The sequence below is a fragment of the Mesocricetus auratus genome, unplaced genomic scaffold (genome assembly GCF_017639785.1).
Source record: "Mesocricetus auratus isolate SY011 unplaced genomic scaffold, BCM_Maur_2.0 Super-Scaffold_100011, whole genome shotgun sequence".
Classification (NCBI taxonomy): Eukaryota; Metazoa; Chordata; class Mammalia; order Rodentia; family Cricetidae; genus Mesocricetus; species Mesocricetus auratus.
The window spans coordinates 33,895,247-33,919,265 of NW_024429195.1; the positions used below are offsets into that span (position 1 = coordinate 33,895,247).

Genomic DNA, 24,019 nt, shown 5'->3' on the forward strand with positions numbered 1-24,019 from the left:
TAGTTTGTATCCTTTGCAAATGCTTGAGGAAGATTCTGTCATCCTTGAAGCTGATATAATTGCATCTGCAGAGGCAATGCAGTTACTCTGCTGAGGAGTTGGCCCTGCACCAACTGTTCTCCAAGCCCCTGCCCCCTGTATGTCTGCAATGTCCCCATGATATCCAAGGTCTTCACAGTGTCTCCTGGATGAGGTCATTTGGGCCACCCACGAGTTTCATTTCCTTCTGTTTGCAAGCCATGATGACATCACCCAGAAGCCGCCTTCAGTCCAGGAACATCTTCTCACTATTACTTCCTAAGAAACAGCCCTTGTCAAAGTCCTCAGCAAGAAATGAGAAAAGGTCAGTGTCTTATTGCAGTGCTTAAAAAAAGCAAAGTAAGGAAAAGGGGGTTCACTTTGGCTCACAGCTTCAGGGCATGGTGGGCCGTGGCACAGAAGACCACAGGCACTGAAACAGATGGTCACAGCACATCCATAACTAGAAATAACATGAAAAATATGCTCAGCTCAGTTTTCTCCCTTTTGTACAGTCCAGGATCCCAGCCGAGGGAATGGAGTCACCCAGAGTGAACAACTTTTCCAACCTTGATTAAATCAGTTCCACCCAGAGGTCTATTTCTCAGATGATTCTAAATCTTATCAAGTTGACTTTCCAGGGAAATGGTGGGGGAGGGGTGGTATGCTTGACATACAGTAGACATCTGAGTGAAAACTTACAAAGTAAATACATTTTTAAAAAATTCCCAAGTAAATAGTTTTCTATCGTGTTTTGATCCATAATAAGATGTGTCTATTTATTTATGGGGAAGGCTCCAATTAAATTTTAAATTAACATACAATAATGCATGGGATAGCTGGGTTTTACACCAACTTGACATAAGCTAGGGTTATCTGGGAAGAAGGAATCTTAGTTGAGAAAATGCCTCCTAGGGCTGTCCTTTAGGCAAGCATGTAGGCCTCCTAGTTTCTGTGGTCCCTTCCAAGTTGTCAGAGAACTTGGGGTGTTTGTGGGAGACATCTAGTTCACTTGGCTGTTCTGTCAGCGCTAGGGTCCACTCAGACATTGTCATGTCTATTCTTGGGTCTTGCTCAGCACTCTTCAGTCCCACAAGAAAATGCCCTGCATGCCAACGGTTTGCTGCATTTTTGCCTCTTTGGCACATGGTCTTCGTCCAAGAACTCTGGTCATTGCTTAGGACCCATATCTACCATGATCTGTAGGAGTGAACCCCACAAAGCTATCCGCCCAACAGGGCGGGGACAAGTAAGTTAGCACAGGTAGAGATAAAAGGAAGAGAAAATAGGAGTGAACCCTACAATGATCACACTTGGCTTTGGAAATCTCTGAGGCTCTCTAAGGGCATTCCCACCCCAGCACGCTATGTAGATGTCTCTGCTCTCTGTTCCTGTCTTCTGATCTGAGATAAAAATAAATAAAATAAAATAAAAGCAGGGATTGTGTCAAGTTGCCTTCGTACTCTCTTGTTTGCCGGTAGGCCTGGCAGACGAGAGACTAGAAGGCCCTCTCTCTGCTCACTGCCTGATAAGCGAGTGTCAGGCAGTCCTAGCTGGCTCCATGTTTGTCATTAGTTACCTTCTCATTGTCACAACCAAATGTCTGAAGAGAAGCATCCCGAGGGTAGACAGGCTTCAGTGGGTTTACAATCCCTTCATGACGGGAAAGCCCGGTGACAAGAGTGTGAGGTGGCTTGACCCATTGCATCCACTTTCAAGAAGCAGAGCGAGGGTGGGAAGTTTGACTGGCCGCAAGGCCTGCCCCTAATTGAACGCTTCCTCCAACTAGGCCCCACCCCAAGGCCCACTAACAGCTGGGGACAAAGTGTTCAAACACAGGAGCCTAGGAGCGTTTCAGACTCAAACCATGACTCTTGCTTCCTTCCATCCCCTGTGTGCCAGTTCAGTGGGTATGTTATAGAGAAAGAACGTGGATTCTAGAGAGTGCTTGTCTTCTTTCGAGGACTGTATTGTCATATTCCAGGAGTTTGGCTCTGTATTCCCTAGGATAACGGCATCCCACTCACCCATGCTCAGGGGGTGTCAGGATTTCTAACTGCCAGTGCTTGCATCCAACTGCCTAAGAGTTTTCTCTGGCCACTGGTGCCTGGTTGCTTACCTGTGTCAAAGGAGAAGTCAAGGTACTAATGTCTTTCAGCATAGCTTTCTACCGATGACTAACAAAGGTAGGTGAATGCCGAGTCCTTTGCATGGCTCCAGGAACTTAGCCTGACTGGACGCGGTGAGTGAGTGACAAGATGAAAACAGACGGGCACACAGGAAAGACAGACATGGAGAAATAGCTGGGGTCAGCGCTTGGTGGAGTCTTGGAACTCTGGAAGCTCAGCGTGTTTATTATATAGAGTTGTACAGGATGTCAGGGTTATTACATGTGCTGAACAAGTGGGCAGGATGTTATACACAGATAAACAAGAGGACAGGTTAATATACACGAATAACAAGGGGGAATGTTATTATACACAGATAACAAGGGAGAATGTAATTATACACAGATAAACGAGGGGGAATTTTATTATGCACAGATAAACAAGAGGACAGGTTATCATACACAGATAAATGAGGGGGAATGTTATTACACACAGATAAACAGGGGGCAGCTTATTATACACAGATAAACAAGGGGACAGGTATTATACACAAATAAATGAGGGGACAAGTTATTATACACAGATAAACAAGGGGGCATGTTATATACAGATACACAAGGAGGCAGGTTATTATACACAGATAAACAGGAAATCAGGACTATTGCATGCAGATGAACAAGGGGGCAGGATTTATGGTATACAGCTTGATCAAGGGGGTTTGGTAAGAGCAGTCTCTGTAGGGGAACAGTCATCTGGCCATCAATATCCAGGAGGACAAAGCTATGGTGGACATTTTCTCTACACACTGTCAGCATGTCATTCCTCCATAAGGACTGATGCTATCTATGGTCCTTGTCAACTATGCCCACGTCAACAGTACCCATTCTCTCAGGATTTCACTCACTCAGGACTTACCTACAGGTGAGACGGGACAGCTCTGAGACACGTGCTTATACTGGCTGTAACTGGTTCCTCTGGGAGATCAAGTCCGAGTTACCCACACTGGCAGCTGTCTTAGTAAAGCCATAGCCACTGTCCTTTTCATTCTTACCCCATCTCTTATTAGTTCCCTCTCCAGACAAGCCATGTGTATTGAATCCTTGTCTCAGAGTTCTTCTTGGAGAACACAACCTAAGAGATAGATTTGCCAAGCATCTGAAATGCTTCACTGGTTTGGATTGGACTGCTTTAGGAAGTTAACTATAAAAACAGCAGGAAAGAATTGAGGGAAGAGGGAAGGAGTGTGGAAGATCTCTGTGGCGTGAGAATGAAGACATGCCCAGCGTTTCTTAACTGGACTGGAATGCCTGCAAAGTATTTGGTACTAGATCCAGATTTCCTCCTCCTACACACAAAACTAAGGCAGCATATTTTAGAACATGCATACAGACACCTTTTGAAGGTCAAATAATCTGAACAGTGGTGAGATCTTTTAAGAATTTATTTTTACTTATGTGCATGTACTTGTGTTTGTGTGAATGTATGCCATGTAGATGCAGTTGTCCGCAAGAGGCCTGGAGACAGTGATAGATAGTTGTGATGCCAGATGTGGTGCTAGGAAACAAACATGGATCCTCTTAACTGCTAAGCCAAATCTCCAGTCCTATCAGAGCAAAAACTTCCGCATCTGGGAAGTTGGAAGGATGTGTGTGTGTGTGTGTGTGTGTGTGTGTGTGTGTGTGTGTGTGTGTGTATCAATTCAATGTCTTAAGAAACTTATGACAAATGTGGCTACTAAATGGAATAGTATATGTATGCTTTAAAATCCGCATTTCATAAGCATAAAGAATGTGAATAATACAGGTACATCAATGATATTTTAAAAATCCACCCATGAGAGTAAGAGAGTAAGGGTCTGCCTCTACACACTGCTGTTTACAGTCCCAAATACCGCAAGAGTGATGGTGTCTAAAGGAAAGCCCAGAGTCGGAGAGAATTGCAGGTAGGCAGTCAAGAGTGCTGACAGGAACAAGGCAAGCCAACATACGCACCTCAGTCTGCGTCCTCTCCACTTCCCACTTCCTGCCGCGTGGTGTATCTGCACCCTGCCTGCAATAAAGCAGCATCAGGATGTCACCACTGGGTACTACACTAAATGCCGTGCACATGATTTATAGTGTCCCACACTCCCTCTGGGAAAGAGCTCAGAATGCCCCAGTGTTGGTTTGAAAGAAAGTGTTCCCCGTAGGGAGTGGCACTATTAGGAGGTGTAGCCTTGTTGGAGGAAGTGTGCCACTCTGGGGGTGGGCTTTGAGGTCTCATATATGCTCAAGCCATGCTCAGTGCCTCAGTTCACTTCCTGTTGCCTTTGGATCACGATGTAAGAACTCTCAGCTCCAGCACCATGTCTGCCGGCACACTGCCATGTCCCGCCATGATGATAAGACTGAATCTCTGAAACTGTAAGCCAGCCTGATTGAAGTGTTTTCCCTTAAAAGAGTTGCTGTGGTAATAGTGCCTCTTCACAGCGGTAGCAACCGTAATGAAGACACCCCCTGCCTTTTCTTTTTCAAATATGGAAAGCAATGCAACCCACCTGTGGTCCATCAGGTATCAGGCAGAGTTAAATCCCTATTGCTAAAATTGGGCTTAGGGGCACCAAATTGCCCCATTTTGTATGGTGGAGGACCGATTATATACTCCGAGCTATTGCCAGGGCAGTACACAGTTATGGAAACTTAGGAAGAAAGGCTTCTAGCTCAGGCCGTGCCACCTCCTGGTGCGGCCACCTGCAAGGTGCCCCTGTTCCTATCTTGCTTAGTTAGGCATTGATGCTAAGGTAGATTTGCCACGAATGGAACAAAGGCTTGGCGTTTCCTTACATTCAAGTCAGTTCTCAGCTAGAACAACACACAGGGATTCCAGCTCAGCCATGCTAGGCCTGAGGAGCTTTGAACTGGGCGAGTGGGCTGATTTCCATACTCAGCTCTTAGCTGTTTCCATTACAGGGAGTAACTCAAGGACTGGCTGTTCCCTTTGAAGCACGAAAGGAGTGTGTGCTCCCACAGACCCTTGGTTTAGTGTGTGCCACCCAAGAGTTATTCTCATGCTATTATATCTGCATATCTCATAGCACATTCATATGCAGAATAGTCACTACATGACAAAATTATCAACAATAATTCAAACTGCATAGACTTTCTCTGGTGCAAGCTAGGGCATGCCTGGCCTCCTTCCTCTGGCCTTAAGAATCTCTTTCCATCGCAAAATGATCAACGGCCTCTGGGTCTAATTCTCCTTGGACTATAATTCCAAAGATTTAAGTTCCAATTAAAATCACATTGAAAATGTGTTTTAGATTTAATGTCTCGAGTCATCCAGTTGTGTTAAGAGTGTTAGTACTTCTAGGTGCTGCGTCCTATATGGCTTGGCTCCAGAATCCCAGAAATTAACTAGGGTCATGAGGGAATCAAGGAAGAAGAGACACACAGACTCACATACAGACAAGTTGGGGCCAGGTGAACTGGGTACACACAGATGGAGGACACCTACGGTCACAACCTGGAACCTGTTTACTCTCTGGGGAAAGAGTGGGCTAGTCTCAGTAGGAAGTTCCGGGGCGTGTTTCAGACTGTAATCATCCAGGACAAGGAAGCTGAGGTTGCTGGTTTTTATGCACACTGGCCAATCATTCATAAACAATCCCATGAATTGTCAACATTCGCACTCAGAGCAGAGGACATCCCTCTGAGCTGCAGCATGGGGTTGGTAAGGCTTTGCCACTCCTGTGGGTCTGAAGCACTGAGGTTGTTGGCATGGCTACCTAAGTCAAACACATTCACTCAGGACATTCAGTCTTTACGTTCATTCAAGCTTTCCTCAGCTCCCTACATCTAGAAGAGATTTCTTTTAAGTTAAAATTTGGGAGATGGTATCTCATGTAGTGAAGGCTGGCCTTGAATTTCTAATCCTGTTGCCTTGGTCTCTCAAGTGCTAGAATTACAGGTATTGATCCCAGGTCATGTGAAAGGCAAGCATCCTACTAGAGGCAGCTTCTATCGGCTTAATTTCTTGAGCATAGCTTAGACTTTATATTGAAATCCATTATTTGCTGGTTCATCAATTCAACAATTTCTAACTGTCTATCATGTGTCAGGCTCTGTGATGGGCACCAAGTATTAATATACATTCAAAGAGTTGAGTGAGGAGAAAAGCATGTTGGCTTATCAGGAAAATTAATGAGCGCCCTAGCAGCGGGTCGCTAGAAGCAATGGGGAGCACAGAGGAAACGTGGAAGACTGCCTGGGAAAGTAATGCCCAAACAAGTAAGAATGAGGGTGGGCTTGTCGTTTTCTTTCTTTCTAGGGAATAAATAGGGAAGATCCTTCCGGGAAAGTGAGGAGATACTGACAGGATGTTTAGGAAACTTCAAAAACTTAAGAGGCGTGAGCACAAAAAAAGCAAAAGCAGCAGCAGGGGATGGAGGGCTAAGAGCAGAGTCCATGTAACTGCTGTCCTACCTCTTCTAAAGCATGGTGAGCAAGCAACCACCAGCCCATTGTTAGCACAACGTTGTAGTTCATCCTCCGGGAACTGTGTACATGCATGCAATGTATTTGATTACATCCACTCCCCACTCCTCCCCAAACTTGTCACACTCTCTTCCCACCCCCTTCCAGGTTCGCAAGCTCCTTTCTCTGTCTATAATACACCAAACCCGGCTTGTGCTACCATATATACATGGATGCAGGGCCATTCGCTGGAGCATGATTGATCTACAAGGGGTCACGCTCTTAAAGAAGACTTAACTCTCCACCCCCAGCAGTCATCAACTGTAATAGCTCTTCAGCTAGGCTCCTACAGACACCATTTTTATAGACGAGAATGAGACTCATAATGGTCTCATGACCTGCTCAAGCTTGCTGACCCAACAGGTATATGAACTGAGGTTTAATCCTACTGAAACAGTGGTATCATCAAAGCTGACTCCAGCATTTTTGTTTAGAAGGTGGTGTCAGAACCCCTGGAACTGGATTTACAGATGGTTGTGAGCCGCTGTGTGGATTCCAGGAATTGAACCTGGTTCCTTTGGGAGTGTACACAGTGCTCTTAACTATTGAGCCATCTCTCCAGTTCAGCATTTATGTTTATATCCCAACTCACAGAACTTTCTGAGTTGTGTCCTCAGTAGGTATTTGCCAAAATATACTTTAAATATAAATATTTTTCTCTACAAGGCCAGCAAAAGGAACCTGTATAAGGAATATATTTTATATCTCCATTACTCTTTGATCTACATTAGAAGGAGTATACATCAACTCCTGTTCTTCCAGTCTCAGTGATCTACATCCAGAAGAATTCTAGGGTTAACTTTGAGCCCTATTAAGTAACTAGCCAGTCAAACTTCAGCCCCATTAAAGCCAAGATACATCTTTCAAGTGCTTTGTGGGGTTTGCCCCAATGAGACAATTTTGAGGAAGCTGTTAATTAGGACTTTTTGTGTGCTTATTTTAAAAGATGCTCTGGAAGATTGGAAAGAGGGCTCAGAGGTTAAGAGCTCTTACTGCTTGTAAAGGATCATAGTTAGGTTCCCTGTATCTAACTTCAACTCCTGGGTATCTGGCACCCTCTTCTGACTTCTGTGGACACACACACACACACACACACACATACATACACACATATACACATGTGCACGCGCATGCATGCATACACACATGTATGAACATACATAAAAGTATCTTGTTTAAAAAGTTGGGTCAACATTAAACAATGAGAGATGCACTCTCACCCTGGACTCTTGGGGGAGGGTCCAGGCCCTGCCCTGGATGAAATGACAGACTATGGACACCTCCATGGAGGGCCTCACCCTCCCTTGGGAAATGAGGGGATAATGGGGGGGTTGGTGGGAGGGCGTGGGAGGAGGGGAGGGAAAGGGAGAGGGACCTGGAATTGACATGTGAAGCAACCTTGTTTCTAATCTAAATTTAAATTCAAAAATAAAAATTAAAAACAAAACACACACACACACACACACACACACACGATGAGTCGATCATCTTGACTTCCTCTGACCCTTCATTCTTCTAGTACCACCGTCTACTGGGGAGAGTCAGCCAGGTAGAATGGAAACCTTATTGAGCCTGTCATCCAGGAACCCAAGTTGGGTCACCAAGAGTAATGTGGAAGCTTGAACAAGAATCTGTCCTCCTTTGAATGACTGACCTGTGCAACAGAGCAGTTAAAGGACAGATTCTGGGGTTAGACTTTCAGAACTTATATTCTAAGTTTGCTGTTCCCCAAGCATGCTTTCACATGTGAGATGTTTCACCCCTGAACCTCAAGTTTTCATATCTGTGCATGAGGGAGAGCAGTGCTGCCCTCTTGGGGATGGTGAGTAACTGACATTATTCCTGGGAGGATCTTAGAATAGTGTTGGCTTCTCAGTTTCCATTGTCTTCTAGTTCTGGCTTTTCTGTCTCACTGAATGCCTAGTGATGCTGCCTGGAGAAAACCATTCCCCCTCCCTCCAGAACTTTTCTACATTTGGGTAAGACTGCTGCTATTTAGCAATTTGTTCTGAATTACAATATTCCGTCCCAGAAACAATGGGGACTCAAGAGAACCAAGAGACAAGATTTCTGTGTCTGAGGCAGTTAAGATTTTAGAGGACTCATGAGCTGCCCCGGCCCTGGCCCAAGGGAAATTGAAGCAGGAAATAACTGTTGGGGGAGAAGAATGATCAAGAAAATTGTAGAGAGGAGATACTCCCACCTATGAGGCTGCCTGCAAGTGGTGCCGAGTGCCAGTGGTCCAGCTTTGTGAGCCATCACTCGTGCAGGGTGACTTTGGGTGATGCTGTTGCCTTGAGTTGCTCGAACTCCTGGTAGTAATTCTCATCAACAGTCCTTGAAGCAATCACTCATCCACAGTCCTGGAAATGACCCTGTATCCACACTCCTGGAAGTAACCCCCCATCCACAGTCCTGGAAGTAACCCCTCATCCATAGTCCTGGAAGTAACCCCTATCCACAGTCCTGGGTGTAACCCCACATCCACACTCCTGGAAGTAACCCCACATCCGCACTCCTGGAAGTAACCCCTCATCCATAGTCCTGGAAGTAACCCCCCATCCACAGTCCTGGGTGTAACCCCAATAAACTCACTGGTTCATCAATCTGGACTTTCTCTTGATATTGTTAGTTTGGTCTGTTGTTTTCTAAGATTAAATAGACATCACCTCTCTCCAGAAATAGTGTCACACACACTGGCATGACCTTCTTTACAATATAATATGCTGGCTGATGTTGAATCATCACACAGACCTGCAGGAGGCAGGCCTCCACTCCAGTCTTGCTTGGCACAGCTCATATGGTAGGTAGTGTCCTCTGTGCTGTGTTCCTCTGGATCAACAAGAACCCATTTGCTTCCAGACTATCTATGATGGCCTATACTTCTGTTTGGAATTACTGTTGCTCTGCCATAACCAAGCATTATGATTGGTGAAAAGCAAACATTGATGGGCTTTTTTTAAAACTTGTTTCTATTAATGAGGGAAGACAACTATTTTGAATTTGAACAATTTCCCTGGAAATAAATCATATTGCCATGACTATGGTGTTGCTGTTGTATGTGTTCTTTGGATATGTGTGGTGAACATCAAATTTCAGTAATTATTTGACTTTAAGTTCTGTTTCACAGTGTTAGAGTTGAGCCCAGAAGTTGACTCTGCATCTCAGTTCAGTCTTTTTAATACCTTGCTGTCTTTGGGGTGATTTTATATCCTGCCCCCCCATCAACTTGACACAGCTCAAATTATCTGAGAAGAGAGAATCGCGATCTTACTTCCAAAAGATTGGCCTGAAAAGAGCTTGTGGGTAGTTTCTTCAACTAGTGAATGATGTGGGAAGTTGTGCAGTGCTAATTGTGGGCAATGCCACTCTGGGGCAGGTGGTCCTGGGTACATTGAGAAAGCAGGGTGAGCAATTCATAACGAGCAGCATCCTCCATGACCTCCACATCAGTTCCTGCCTCCAGGTTCCTTGCTTGAGCTCCTGCCCTGAGTTCCCTGGACGATGGACTGTAAGTTATAACATGAAATAAATTCTATCCTCCCCCAGTTGCTTTAAGTCATGGTGCTTGTTGTGGCAATAGAAACACTAACCAGGACACTTTGAAAAATTCTGTGATCAATTCTGTCTCTGCCAGTTTTGTAACGGAAAGGACTTTCTGAAATAATAGAATGCGTAGGAAGTATCTGGATTGTGAAAATCCAGAGCAGGCACTGGAGGGGGGGGGTAGACCTGGGCTCAACTCCTAGTAACAAAGTCAATCAACAAAAATAGAAATCAAGATACTATTTTGTAAGTTTAGGAGTTAGGTCATAGGCAATGATCTATACTATTGTTATTGAGTTTTCTGTGATAGAGCACTGACAAGAAGCAACTTGGGAAGGAAAATTTTCATTTGGCTTCCAGTTACAATCTATCATTGAGGGAAGTCAAGGCAGGAACAGAAGCAACAACCACGGAGGAACACTGCTTACTGGCTTGTTTAGCCACCTTTCTTATACAGCCCAAGCCTACTTGTTGTGTGTGTGTGTGTGTGTGTGTGTGTGTGTGTGTGTGTGTGTGTGTACACAAGGCACCTGGGCAGGGCCCTCCAGCATCAATTAGCAATTCATAAAATGTCCCCAAATACATGGTAACGGACCAACCTGAGTAAATCTTCAGTTGAGGTTCCCTATAGACCAAAGTTTCTATACTGCCTGTTTCTGCAGATGTTTAGTCCCAAATAAACACATGGAGGCTTATATTAATTATGAACTGTTTGGTGGATGGCTCAGGCTTCTTATTGGCTAGCTCTCTCTTAATTATTAACCTTTTGCCTGTGTATTTCCCTGTGGTCTTGGCTTACTGGCAATGCCCAGGCCTTTTGCTTCCTCAACAGCTACATGGTGTCTCCTTGACTCCACCTACTACCTTTCTCTATTCTTGTTTGGATTTCCCACCTGGTTAAATCCTGCCTGTCCGTTAGCCAAAACAGCTTTATTCACCAACCAATAAGAGAAACATATGTTAACAGCATACAGAAGGACATGCCCATCAGTTCCCTGTTCTCACATAACTAGGCTTGTGTCATGCTGACAGCTGAAACTGTGATGTGCCTCAGTAAAACATTTTCTCTTACTCCAAAACTGCCTCCTGTATGCATCACACCTTCCAAATTACCACCAGGATGCACTGACTTACCATGACAAGAATCCCAATATTGTTTGCTCAATATGTATCTCTGGAATCCTAACCTCTGTAAACTACATTGTCTTCATCTTTGAAAGGAAATACTAACATGTATATGCAGGTATTAGAAGAAAATTACCTACTGGGTTCAGTACCTGAGAGACTGAAGTCCTCAAAATGATGCTTAGTGCTAAAAATAATGTCGATTTGACCAAACAAATTCCCGATGGTTCCATAACTTGTAAGTATTTTTCACCTCCTGAAAATCCTCAGCAAGTCCTTGAAGATCAATTACCTAAAAGAGCTACTGGATGACTCTGTATCAAGCATTCACTGAGCAGGAACTGAGTGCACAGGAAGACGGATAGAAGGATGGATTCCTGCCTTGCTTGGCTCAGAACTGTAGCAGTGAACTAAGCATTCACAGGTAACAACTGCCAGGCACACACTCTCTCACTGGTAACAGTTGCCTAGCAACAATTTGAGCCATAACAGAGTGACTAGAAACACAGAGCTTAAAATCTATATGGCTCAGGGCTGAGGAGATAGTTCAATCAGTGAAGTACTTGCTTTGTAAGCACGAGGGACTAAGTTGGATTCCCAGAAGTTACATGAAAAGTCAGGTGGCACATGATTGTAATTCCAGCAGTGAGGAAGCAGAGACAGGCAGATTCCTGGGGTTTCTGGTGAGACAGTCTCACCTTCTTGGCAAGTCCCCCAAACAACAAACAAACAAGTATCAACAAAAAAATAGGAAAAGAAAAAAAGATATCAGGTCAGCCAGTGAGATGACACAGAAATAGGAGCACCTGCCAGAAAGTCTGGTAACCTGAATTTGATCTCTGGGACTTAAGTGGTAGAAGATGAGAACTAACTCAAAAATTTGTCCACCAACTTCATACACACACTGTGGTAGGCATAGCTCTCCAAATAAAAATAGGAGATGTAACAGGTTGAATATGCACCCAGAAACCTCTCTCTCTCTCTCTCTCTCTCTCTCTCTCTCTCTCTCTCTCTCTCTCTCTCTCTCTCTCTCTCTCTCTCTCTCGTGTGTGTGTGTGTGTGTGTGTGTGTGTCTGGTCCATCGATTAACTGTTCCATGATTGAAAGGATTGTGGATTGGGGGAAGAAATAGACAATAGACAGAAAATAGAGTTGGAAGGGGCATCCATTAAATACAAGTTTATCTCGCAAAGGTCCTATATACCCCAATGATACCAGGACCAGCAAATGTAATTACCTCCTTAACACCAAAAACACCAAGTAGCCACATCCTAAACCAAATATCCTGTTGTTAAGATATCCCTTAGCTACATCTTAGGTCAAATATCCTGTTGTCTAGGCAAGAGAATAGCCACACCTTAGGCCAAATATACTATGGTTTAACCTTGAAGGAACAGTAATAAGCTCAAACTCTCTGACCTTATGTCAAGATGGAACAAAGTCACTTCTGTGGGCCTCTACCTCTCTCTCTCTCTCTCTCTCTCTCTCTCTCTCTCTCTCTCTCTCTGTCTCTCTCTCCTCTCTCTCCTTCATTTTTCTTTAGGTTAAGAAGGGATCTTTGGTCATTACAGCATATGTGATCCAGCCTTAGGTGTCCCAGTGCCCCAGTGGTAAGATACATACTCTCACTGTCTGACAGTCAGAAGTCTGGACACCATCAACCCTCACTCAGACACTGAGTCAGCTGCCGTGTGCTCACCATATGAACACTACTGTGTGTCACTTAGCATTCAACACTTGGGATCCTCATTAGAATCGGAGAAAGAAAATATCTCACTGCCTGCTTGTAGTGACTAAGTAAAATGACATGTGGAAACATTCCACTACTGACTCTTTCTCCATATGTGGTAGCTCCTCGCAGCTGCTAAAAGCTTCCCGGGTGGAACTCCCATTTCTGGGCAGGGAAGGGAGGCTTGGCCAGTGTGGACAGCCTCACCACTACGCAACTCCCATTCCAAGGGTATAGTATAGAGCTGGGCACTGTCTGCTGGACCTTAGGGAAGATGTCACCACTTCCTACAGCTACACCTTGGGAACATCTGGGTGTGAGGAGCCAGAAAGTAAACCTCATCAAACACTCCCATCTCATGCAGAGCTTTGGAACTATCTGGGCTGACCTCTTGCCCTCTAGCTTTGCATTTTAGATACACAGCCCCTGGCTGCTGGCCAATAGTTCAAGGTGCTCAGAGCAGCAGTGTAATCTGTCTTGATGACTTCTTCTGTCCTTCTGGTCCTACCCGGCCATGGTGGAAATCTTGGCACTGCACTGGGACTGGGACCCAGTTTCAAGTTCATTTTATACTGGATGACTTCCTGGTTTACTATTGTCTCTCTGTTGAATGAAGCAAAAAGGAGAAATACTCACATATTCCATGTATAGGGGATGCTGCTATAAAGTGAAATGAAACTCTTTAATACTTTAGGATGGAACAAACAAACCAACATCAAACAAACACCAGAAACAGTGGAAGCTAAACAGAAAAGAAAGAAAGAAGAAAGACCAAGTCTGGGCTTGGAGGTAGGCTGTGGTCGGATCTGCAGCTGACTAGAGGAAATGCTAAGAAATAAAGTACCTGGAGTGGCTGACTCTCTCTCTCTGTGTGTGTGAGGAATGGTCATAACCCCTTCCTAGCCTGGGCTGAAAGGCTACAAGCTAAAGTCTGGATTCCGTTGATCATCAGATCGCAGGCAGGAAGTTGGACCCACTCACTCATATGCCTCCCTATGCTGGTCTGTTAAAGAATGCTTCCTCAGGGTCTTAGTTACCTTTCTTTCCCTCTTTGATGGGCTAGTCTATCTCAGAACAAGACACTATGATAGTCTTAATGTAATTGGCCCCCATAAGCTCATAAGGAATGGCACTATTAGGAGGTGGGGCTTCGTTGTGGGTATGGTCTTGTTGGAGGAAGTGTGTCACTGTGAAGGTGGACTTTGAGGTCTCATATATGCTCCAGCTATATTTAGTGCCTTAGTCCACTTCCTGTTACCTTCAAATCAAGATATAAGAACTTTCAGCTCCTCCTGCACCATGTCTGCCTGCATGCTGCCATGCTCCTTGCCATGACGATAATGGACTAAACCTTTGAACTGTAAGCCAGCCCTAGTTAAATGTTTTCCTTTGTAAGAGTTGCTGTGGTCATGGTGTCTCTTCACAGCAATAGAAACCCTAACTAAGATAGACACTTAGGTCCTGGCTCTGCCTTTAGTAATCTATTGCGACAGACAAATTATTTAGTCTTCTAAACCTCAGTTCTCCCATCTGTAACGAAATACATTTCTAAGGGCTGTTCTTGAGCTGGAGAGATGGGCGGGTCCTGGTTAAGTGCTTACTATGCTAGCATGAGGACCTCAGTTTGGACTCCTAGCAACCTTCCCTTACTGCAGTGTCTGAGACATCTGTTTGTGTTACACTTAATGCAAAGAACCAGGCAAAGCAGAACATACCTATAATTCCTGCAGTGAGGAGGGAGAGAGCAAGTGATCCCTGTGGGTCACTTGGTCAGCTAGTCTAGTCAAACTGGTGAGCTCCAGGTTCAGTGAGAGACTCTGTCTCAAGACACAAGTGGAGAACGATTGAGGAAGACACTTCACTATGCAGGCTAGTTTTATATATTTATACTTGACACAAGCTAGAGTCATTTTGGAAAAGGAAGCCTCAATTGAGAAAATGCCCCCAACAGATTGACCGGTGGAAAGCCTCTGTGGCATTTTCTTGATTGGTGATAGCTGTGGGTGTGTCCACTCCATAAAGGGTGTGGCACCCTATGTTGGTGGTCCTGGATGGACCATTAATAAAGCAGAATGTGCCAGCCAGTATGTAGCAACCCCTGTAGCCTCTGCATCAGCTCACAGGGTTTACCTTGACTTCCCTGGATGATGAACTAACTCTAAGCTATAAGCTGAAACAAACCCCTTGCTTCCCTACTTGCTGTTGGGTATGATGTTCTATCACAGCAATAGAGAGTAACTAAGATGAACCTCTAACCTCTAACATTCTCCACATGTGCAGAACACCTACACACTCTTCCCTTTCCCTCGCACACACAAATGCCCAAAACCACACAAAGTTTTCTTCAGCATAGATGCAATGCAATGGAACAGTGCCTCAGGCACCAAAACAAGTGAATGGTCAGTAAATTAATTCCCTTCCCTCTTCTCTCCCAGAGAATCTGGTAAGATAGCCTGAGACTCATCTGCTGATATAGATGGTGCTTGTTCTGGTTGATTTGAAGACTTGTTTTTGCCATCCTAATATCTTGCAGTTGGTGGTGTCTCATAGTCTCCACTCAGTGTTCACACATATGTAAGTGTATTATTATTCTGTAAAGACCAATTTGTCTTCCCGATCATTTATGAATATTTTGAGGAGGGGATGGGATTCTTGCCTGTGAGTGGAAAATTTTCTGTAACTTCTGATAAGATAAAAACCATATTGAAGAAATCAAAACTTTCATAGAGGATCAGAAACAACTGTGGAGTCTTTCAGAGGCCACAGAAGAGCCAGCAGTGACCTAGAAGGCCCTGAGATAACAAGTGAAATGACTTGGGCACCTTTGAACAAGTCAGTAGAAAAATCACTCTCACGAGTCAGACTCTAAAGGTAAAGAACGTTTAGAATATCTTAGTGAATTAACTTTCCTTTCACCCCATGTACAGGAATGATATATGATGAGCGTATGTAGTTTAAGGAGGTTCTTTTGTTACATGCACAACAAAAAGCCAAGTGATAAGAATATTGTGTCAAAATGGAATTGGAAATTTTCTTTCAGTCTTAATGGTACATAAAATAGTGGTTCCGCTTATAATTATTGCCATTGTAGAGTCAATGAACCATAACAAAATGCTTCTTGGTTTGCAACAAGAAATAAATAAAACTATGCGCAAGAAAACACCTGATACAGTAATCATAAAACACCTGCTATTTGGATCTCATCTTAAGTTGGCACTCACCGGCTCTTAGAGTTAAAGGTGACTCTGACACCATGACTTGCAGTGGTTGTAGTCTCTGACAGTTAACTTTGCTCACGGGGTATGCTGAGAGACTTCTCAGATACAGTAACATGTACAAGGTGAAACAGAGCCTAGATCATTTCAGTCAATCACAGTATGATGGTATCGATCGATGATCTGACCATAGAGCTCAGCCCAACACACATCTCTACTGGATGCCTACTGACCCTGCGTCAGGTGACCGGCTTCAGAACACCCAGGATGCACAGTGGGAGGTAATAGATGAATGGAGAGACCAGGAGAGGGAGAGACCACACACACACACACACACACACACACACACACACACACACACACACACACACGAGAGAGAGAGAGAGAGAGAGAGAGAGAGAGAGAAACCGGAGAATGCATGGTTCCAAACGACAGCTGGGCGTTAATGAGAGACAGTCCTCATTTTCCCACTCTGTAGGCTTTGTGCAAGGAAATAAAGATGCATTTTGACTGTCTATTTAGTCTTTTCTTGTCAACTGACTATGGTTTTTCTTCTTAAAATATATTTCTAAAGTCTACAGAGAATAGGTATTTGTCCATAACTATAATGCCAAAAGAATTAAATACTCAATACTTCCCATATACCTGCAATTCACACAGACCACAGAGACATTGTATGGATTGCATTTGATTTTCCATCAAATTGTTTTAAGCAGGAATTATCTTTCTTGTGAATTGAAAATGGAAATTTTATTCAATGCATGACATACTTATTATAATTTAAATTTATATTATTTGAAATATACATATAATTTAAATTTATATGATTTAAAATATATGTATTTGAAGTTTCTAAAGTAAAATGAGTATTATATTGCTGCTACATATAACTTATGCATTATTTTCATAGTTAAACCTCCATATGTAAATCTACATAGATAATAAGCTGCATGTAAGCTACATGCACCTGAAGATGAATGAGGCTCTTACCCCCACTGAATAACATGAAGCCACTAAGCTAGGTCCTTTATATTTACACAAAGCTTTAGACAGTATGTCTACCTTTTAGAACACTTTCAATGTTTTCCTTGATTTCTAGAAAGTCACTTTTTTTTTAAAGGATGCTCTCTCAGCCTGGACACATGGGGAAGGGCCTAGGTTCTGCCCTGAATGAAATGACATACTTTAGAGATCCCCCCCCAAGGAGGGCCTCACCCTCCCTGGGCAATGATGTGGGGATTGGGTAGGGGGTTGGGGGGCTGGTGGAGGGACAAGGGAGGAGGGGTGGGAGAGGAAGCTGGGACTGACATGTGAAACATTCACGTTTCTAATTTAAATAAAGACATATTGAGAAAAAAATAAATTTAAGTATTCTTTTATATTTTCTTGTCATCATCGTTGTGTGTGCACACGCATGTGTGTGCGTGTGCAGACTCTAGTGTACCATGGTGTCCACACCGAGATTAGAAGACAGCTTTTTGGATTCAGTTCTCTCCTCCACCTTCACGTGGGTTCTGGGTTGTACGCTTTGAAGGCAAGCTCTTTTAGCCACTAAGCCATCCTGCTAGCCTTTGGACTTTCTTTGTGTAGCAACATAATCACTCTGAATGTTCCTGTTTATTGAAAAATTCTTTAAATTTCCAGGTATCTTTCCTTACTATTTTTTCAAATGCCATAGCCGCATTGCACGTTGCCTCCTTCAGAGTGATGCTCGTCCATCAGGCAGGAGGGCAGCTGTTGGGATCCTAACAAACAGTAGCAACTGGTTATACGCATGAAGCGCCATATTTTGTAGTTTGCTAATTCCTGAACTTGATTTATTCCTTACATGATCCCAGTGAGGTAGAAACAGCAGGGACATCATCCCTATTTTACATGTAGGAGAACAGATAGGAGAAATCAAGCCTTTTAATTTCTAAAATAATGAAAATAGTAAGACCTTAGGAGTCCTTCTAGTTTTGTCTCCTGCTCCCTTATAAGCAGCTTTTGACATGGTCCAGGAAGAGTTGAAGCAATAAATGAAGGAAAGGGGTGCAGACTCATTAGAGTCCCGGCTTGAAGTAAGTGGAAGATTACAGGCTGATGAGATGTCTCAGCACGCCAAAGGCACTTAGTCATTAAACCTGAGGTCAATCCCTGGGACCCACATGATGGAAGGAGAGAGCCCGTGCCCATAGATGTGCATGGTATACCCTTATACACGCATACACACACACCCACACACACACAAAATAAATACAAAAGGTGCAAATGATGATGCCAAATTAAAAGCTGTTTATAAGCGTGGTCTTGTGGAAGAAGGCCCCAGCAGATTTGGTATTTAGGAGTAAGGAAGCCATCACTGCCACTTCATTCCTGAGATACGAAGTGAGGGTGCGTGGCCGGCAGGGTTGGTGGTGGATCTGGAGGTATAAACAGAGGGTAAACACAAGACAAAACATGAAGGAGTCACTACCTAGAGGGATGTAGGGGGAAACCACAGGGAGATGACAATGCACTTGAGCTTTGAGGGAACAGAATGCAGAGACTGGAACAGGGCACTAAGTGAACACCGATGCAAAGATCTGTATTTAGGGTCAGTGTTCTTGGGGGAGCAAGGGGAAGAAGGATAGGGTATAATGACTGCAAAGAAGTTAGGGATCCAACTGGGGCCTGGACTGCCGAGCCAAGGGTTTTGAGCCCCATCCCCAGAACTATAGCCAGAATATGTTTTTAAATCAGTCGCAAGGCAGGTATCTTAGGGTGGATCATTCTACATTGGTACAAAACCTGGTTTGAAAGAAAGACACAGAATTGGAGAGCTTTTATTGAGATGCAACTGCGAGGAAAATGCTGGGCGAGTTAGGGGAAGACGTAGACCAACAAGCGAGATACAGACCTCTTACCCTGCACAACACTGGCTGCGGGGATGCTCCTCCCTCCGTGGTAGTCTTTGAAACTTATCACCCATCAGCAAGGAGGGATGTGAGCGAGTGTAAGTGCTTTTGAGGGAAAGGTATCTTGATGTACCGGAAAGCCAGGCTACCTAGAGCCGCAATAGGACTGCTTTAGAGGCTGGAGCTGCAATAGGACAGTTCAGTCCTGGAAGGAAAGGTATCCTGACTCGTTTGGATGTTGGATAATACCTTAAGTTGGGGTGTGGTGGGGGATGGTCTCCCCACAGGATATAGCAATTCTGTCCCTCTCCTAGAGAGAGTCGTTGCAGCTGAGCTTTGCTTCCCCAGTTAAGGGAGCTTCCCAGCAGCCTTTTCTTCTCTCTGGTCCAAGATGTTGCATCCTCTGCTTCATTTGCCCGTGCTCTCCCCCTGCCCCCACCCCCAGAAATGTAGCAATCTCCTGCTCTGGCAAAAAGTTGTTACTTTTTTCTGCTCAGCCTTGCTCAGTCCGCCTAAGGGAACCTCTGTTCTGCGCCTGCAAATGAAACCCTTTACCCAAGATTCTTTTGAGAAAGAGATTTATTTGGGAAAGAGGAGTCCAGGAGAGTGGCTGACCCTGCCAGGGTGAGAAAGGACAGCCAGCGACTGAACCGGCAGAGGGGCTTATATAGGGACAGAGTTTTCCCAGGGAGAAGACTTTCTTTCTGGTTAGGGATTTGGTTAGTTTTCCTGCTCAGAGACTGGTTAGTTTGATTGGGCGGGGGCAGAGTTGACTCTGATTTCAGGGCCAAACTGTGTTCCTTTCACTAGATCTTATTAGCTTTTTAAATCTATTTTCAGGGCTAAGGCATATTTATTTCGTTGTCTCTGGTTCCAGGGCCAAAGTGTGTTTCTTTGACTCTGGTTTCAGAGTCAGGGTGTTTTTCTTTGGTTCTGGGTTCAGAGCTAAAGTGTTTCTTTCAAGGGCTCTGTGTTCAGAGGCAGAGTAAGTTTCTTTGGCTGGTCCTTTTGCCCTATAAGTAATGTGACTCAGGCTAGACACATGCATCTAAGACTGGATGGGGTATGGAAACTGCTCTACTAGACCCAGAAGATAGACTGAAAATAATGAAATGTGTGAGCTGGATGTCTTTAATTAACATCTTTGACACCTGGACCCTCCGACTCTCCATTCACACCTTCAAATCAGGTTACTGACCCTGATTGCATAGGGGATTGTGCGCTCAGCCAGGAAATGTGACTTACAAAAGTGGGAGGGTGTTCCTGCTTCCTCCCTGAAGATTGCTGGACAGGGGAAGTGGAGAGGAAATAGGCTCTTGGCAGAGTATTAACTTATGCATCATTTCCCTTCCCTGCCCAAGCTTCTCTGCGGGATTAAATTTGATCGAATACCACAAGCCTCAGCCTCCTGGGTAGGCAGTGCATGTCATTTACCATGCCTTGCTTTATTTATTTATTTCTTTTTGATTTATTTTCATCCTCAGTCCATGATCCACAAAGTGTTTTCTTTCTGTTGTTTGGCTGGGCTTGCCTCTAATGCTGGTTGGGACTGACAGCAGTTCCCCCCAATATGTGGTAGTTTGCAGCTGAAGTATTTAGCAACCTGTTGGAATTTAGGCTGAAGTCATAATTCCACCTACATAAAACAGATGTGACAATTCATTCTTTTCACATCTTCAAAGTTTCTGTGCAAAGGCCTCTGTGAATTCCCCTAAGAGAAGCACAGTTTTCATTTCAAGCAGGTTTTTTTTTCAAAATAACCATTGTGAGGTGCAGATGTGTAACTAACTGCTGTCCTTACTCACCAGATGAGGCACAAAACCAGTCTATGTTCCCATTTTCAGAAGTCACAAATTGTTGAGTGTCATGAAATTCTTGCATCTTTATCTGTTTGCATGTATGTGTGTGCTTGGGTGCACATGTGAACATGTGTGTGTGGGTCAGAGGTCAACACTGAGTGGCTTCGCAATTGCTCTTGTCTCTACCTCCAGGGGCTAGTATTACAGGCATGTACATCATACCCAACTTTTTACACGGGCTGTGAGGATCTGTCCTCTGGTCCTCGTGCTTATGCCCCAAATGGATCACTGGATGAGCTCTCTCCAGCCCCCTGAGGGGTGGGATTCTGAGCTCGGTCCTCGGTAATGGAAAGTACAACTTGACTGTCTTAGCCAGGTATTCCACTCATTTGGCCCCTGTTGTAGAATATTATTTTGGTAGAATATTATTTTAAGATATGTTACACTTATTTATGCTGCGGAACATTTGTTTAATGATGCAAAGATGTGTTCCATTCTTTTACATTAATTTGTTTAACTCTGTGAAGCTGTGTTACTTTGCCTATCTAAAACTTACCTGATTGGTCTAACAAAGAGCTGAGTGGTCAATAGCAAAGCAGGAGAAATGATAAGTGGGACTGCCAGGCATAGAGAATAAATGGGGGGGGGACAAGGAGAGGAGGACGCCAGGGGCCAGCCACTCAGAAACATAGCCAGTCACAGAGTAGGAAGGAAAGCAATAACTATAGAATGGAAAAAAAGTAAAAGCCTGGAAGCAAAAGATAGATAGGATAATTTAAGTTAAGAAAAGCTGTCTACCAATAAGCCAAGCTAAGGCCAGGCATTCATAAGAAAGAGTAAGTCTCCATGTATTTATTTGGGACCTGGGTGCCAGCCCCCTCCAAGAGCAAAATGTAAAATTAAAGCCAACTAGAGACTACTACATGTCATTTTTCCTTTACATTAGCTGTTATTACCCTTATATATGCTATACTGGAGATGCATTAATCTGCCCATACATGAGGAAACTCTGAAATTTTTAGAAGCATCTCTCACTTACCCTTCATGTAGAAAGTCATAAACCATCCTGGTAATTGTGTATTCACTGACTTTGGAGCCATTTTTTTCCTTTTACTTTTTTATCATCACCATACTGGTGCTATGGTTTGAGTTGACTGTCCCTCAAAGGCCCACGTGTTAAAGGTGTGGCCTACAGTGCATGGCACCACAGGAGGTGTGGGACCCTTGGTATGTAGGGAATAGGAGAAGATCCTTGGAAGTTTGCTCATGAAAGAATGCTGGGAGCTCATCCTCATCCTCCTCTCTCCCTCTCCTGCTGCTTATGTGCCTGCTGGGAAGTACTGGCTCACCACAGTCACCTGGTCATGGTCTGAATCTTTAAAATGTGAACCAAAAAAAAAACCTCCCTTCTTTATAGGTTGATGATCTCACATATTATGTCACAATGACAGAAAGCTGATGAGCACAACTATTAGCAGTCTGGGCATTCCCCACCTGTCATGTTTTCTCCTCTACTACAAAACAAATAACAACTCTTGTTGAGCTTTTCCAAGTGGAACATAAGGAATTAAAGTAAGAACATGGGCCCTCTAATTTTTCTCCTTAGCCTTAGGAAGGTTAAGTCTCCTTAAATTTACATTGATAGAGCACAGATTCTCAGCGTGAATGCACATGGCCAAGCCATCTCCCCAGTGGCCTTTTCCCAGCATGAAACATCTGTCCTTGTATTTCTTTGCTAAGCCCTAGTGGAATATTCCATTTCTGGAAAAAGAAAGGTCCATCCAAGTTTGAAATCTTTCTCTCATGTGGCAAGTGAATGCTACCCATCCACAATGCTTGGAAGGAGTGATGCTCCTGTTGCCATCAGCTACAAAGTGCTGGATGCCCATAGTGTGTTTATTGGATTTCCATGGACAAGGTGAGTCTGATCCAGCAGCCACAGAGGGTAATTAGATGGGTGTTATTCTATTCTCTTAGAATGCTTCTGGTATGGAGCATGAAGAGCCAGAAACTAAAATTAGGTTTTGTTCACCGCTAAGATTCCTTGGGCTCCAGAGATGAAAGAGGACACTAAAATATACAAAATTCATTCTCTTCAGAATTAAGCCAAAGCCATTGTCAGCTAGCTTTTCCAGGGGAACAAGTGACCCTAAAATGTCAATTACTGTTAACAACAAAGTATCTTTCTCACTGATATCAATTTGTGGGTGGTCGTGGGTCACTGTGGGTTCAGCTGTAGGTCATGGTGGGCCATAGTGGGTCACAGTGGGTTGCTGCGGGTCACTGTGAGTTCATCTGTGGGTCTCTGAGGGTCACTTGGGTCACGGTGGGTCAGAGTGGACCTCTGTGGGTTACTATGGGGTCATTGTGGGTCTCTGAGGGTCGCAGTGGGTCAAGGTGAATCTCTGTAGGTTGCTTAGGTCACAGTGGGTCACTGTGGGTTCAGCTGTGGGTCTCTGTGGGTCGCTTAGTTCACTGTGTGTCATGGTGGGTCACGGTGGGTCTCTGTAGGTTGCTGTGGGTTCAGCTGTAGGATGTTCCATAGGCCTGTTCATTGTCTAGCTCAGCAGGAGTAGGATCTCTGAGACACATCCGAATGGTAGCAGATAAAAACCAGAGCTGTTGGAAACAAGGAGAGGTCTTTTCCTAAAATTCCTGGGAACATAATGGTTTTGTTCTGTTTCCTTCACATATGTGACCACTGTACTTCAGTCACATCCAACCTGCTCTACAACCTCCGAGTTCCCATGAGTCCCACCTCCTCCCAGGCAGTCCCGTTTCCACTTTCAGTGTGTTATGGAGAGATAGCGGTGGATGCATGTGTGCATAGACACAGATCCACAATTTTAGATCGAGAGTCCGCATGCCAGACAGCACAGTATCTGTCTCTCTCCCCCAACTGCCTCCCATTCTGAGTGTTCCCATCCTTCCCCCATCCCCCCTTTGCTTTTGTTACACTTGTGTTTTTAATCCGGAATCTGCATATGAAGAAGGATTGTAATATTTCTCATCTTGAGTCTAGCTTATTTGCGAAACATGATTTCCAGTTCTATCCATCTTTGAGCAAATGCCATAATTTTGTTCTTTTTCAT

General features: G+C 44.2%; 1 long non-coding RNA gene across 1 annotated transcript; it reads right to left on the minus strand.

Moving 5' to 3' along the window:
* Nucleotides 1–18,509: 18,509 nt before the first annotated feature.
* LOC121143120 lies at nt 18,510–22,297 on the minus strand. The gene is made up of 2 exons (XR_005880231.1): nt 21,967–22,297; nt 18,510–18,654 (listed from the first exon to the last, which is right to left on the minus strand). It is a non-coding gene; the product is annotated as an uncharacterized LOC121143120 (long non-coding RNA).
* Nucleotides 22,298–24,019: the final 1,722 nt, after the last annotated feature.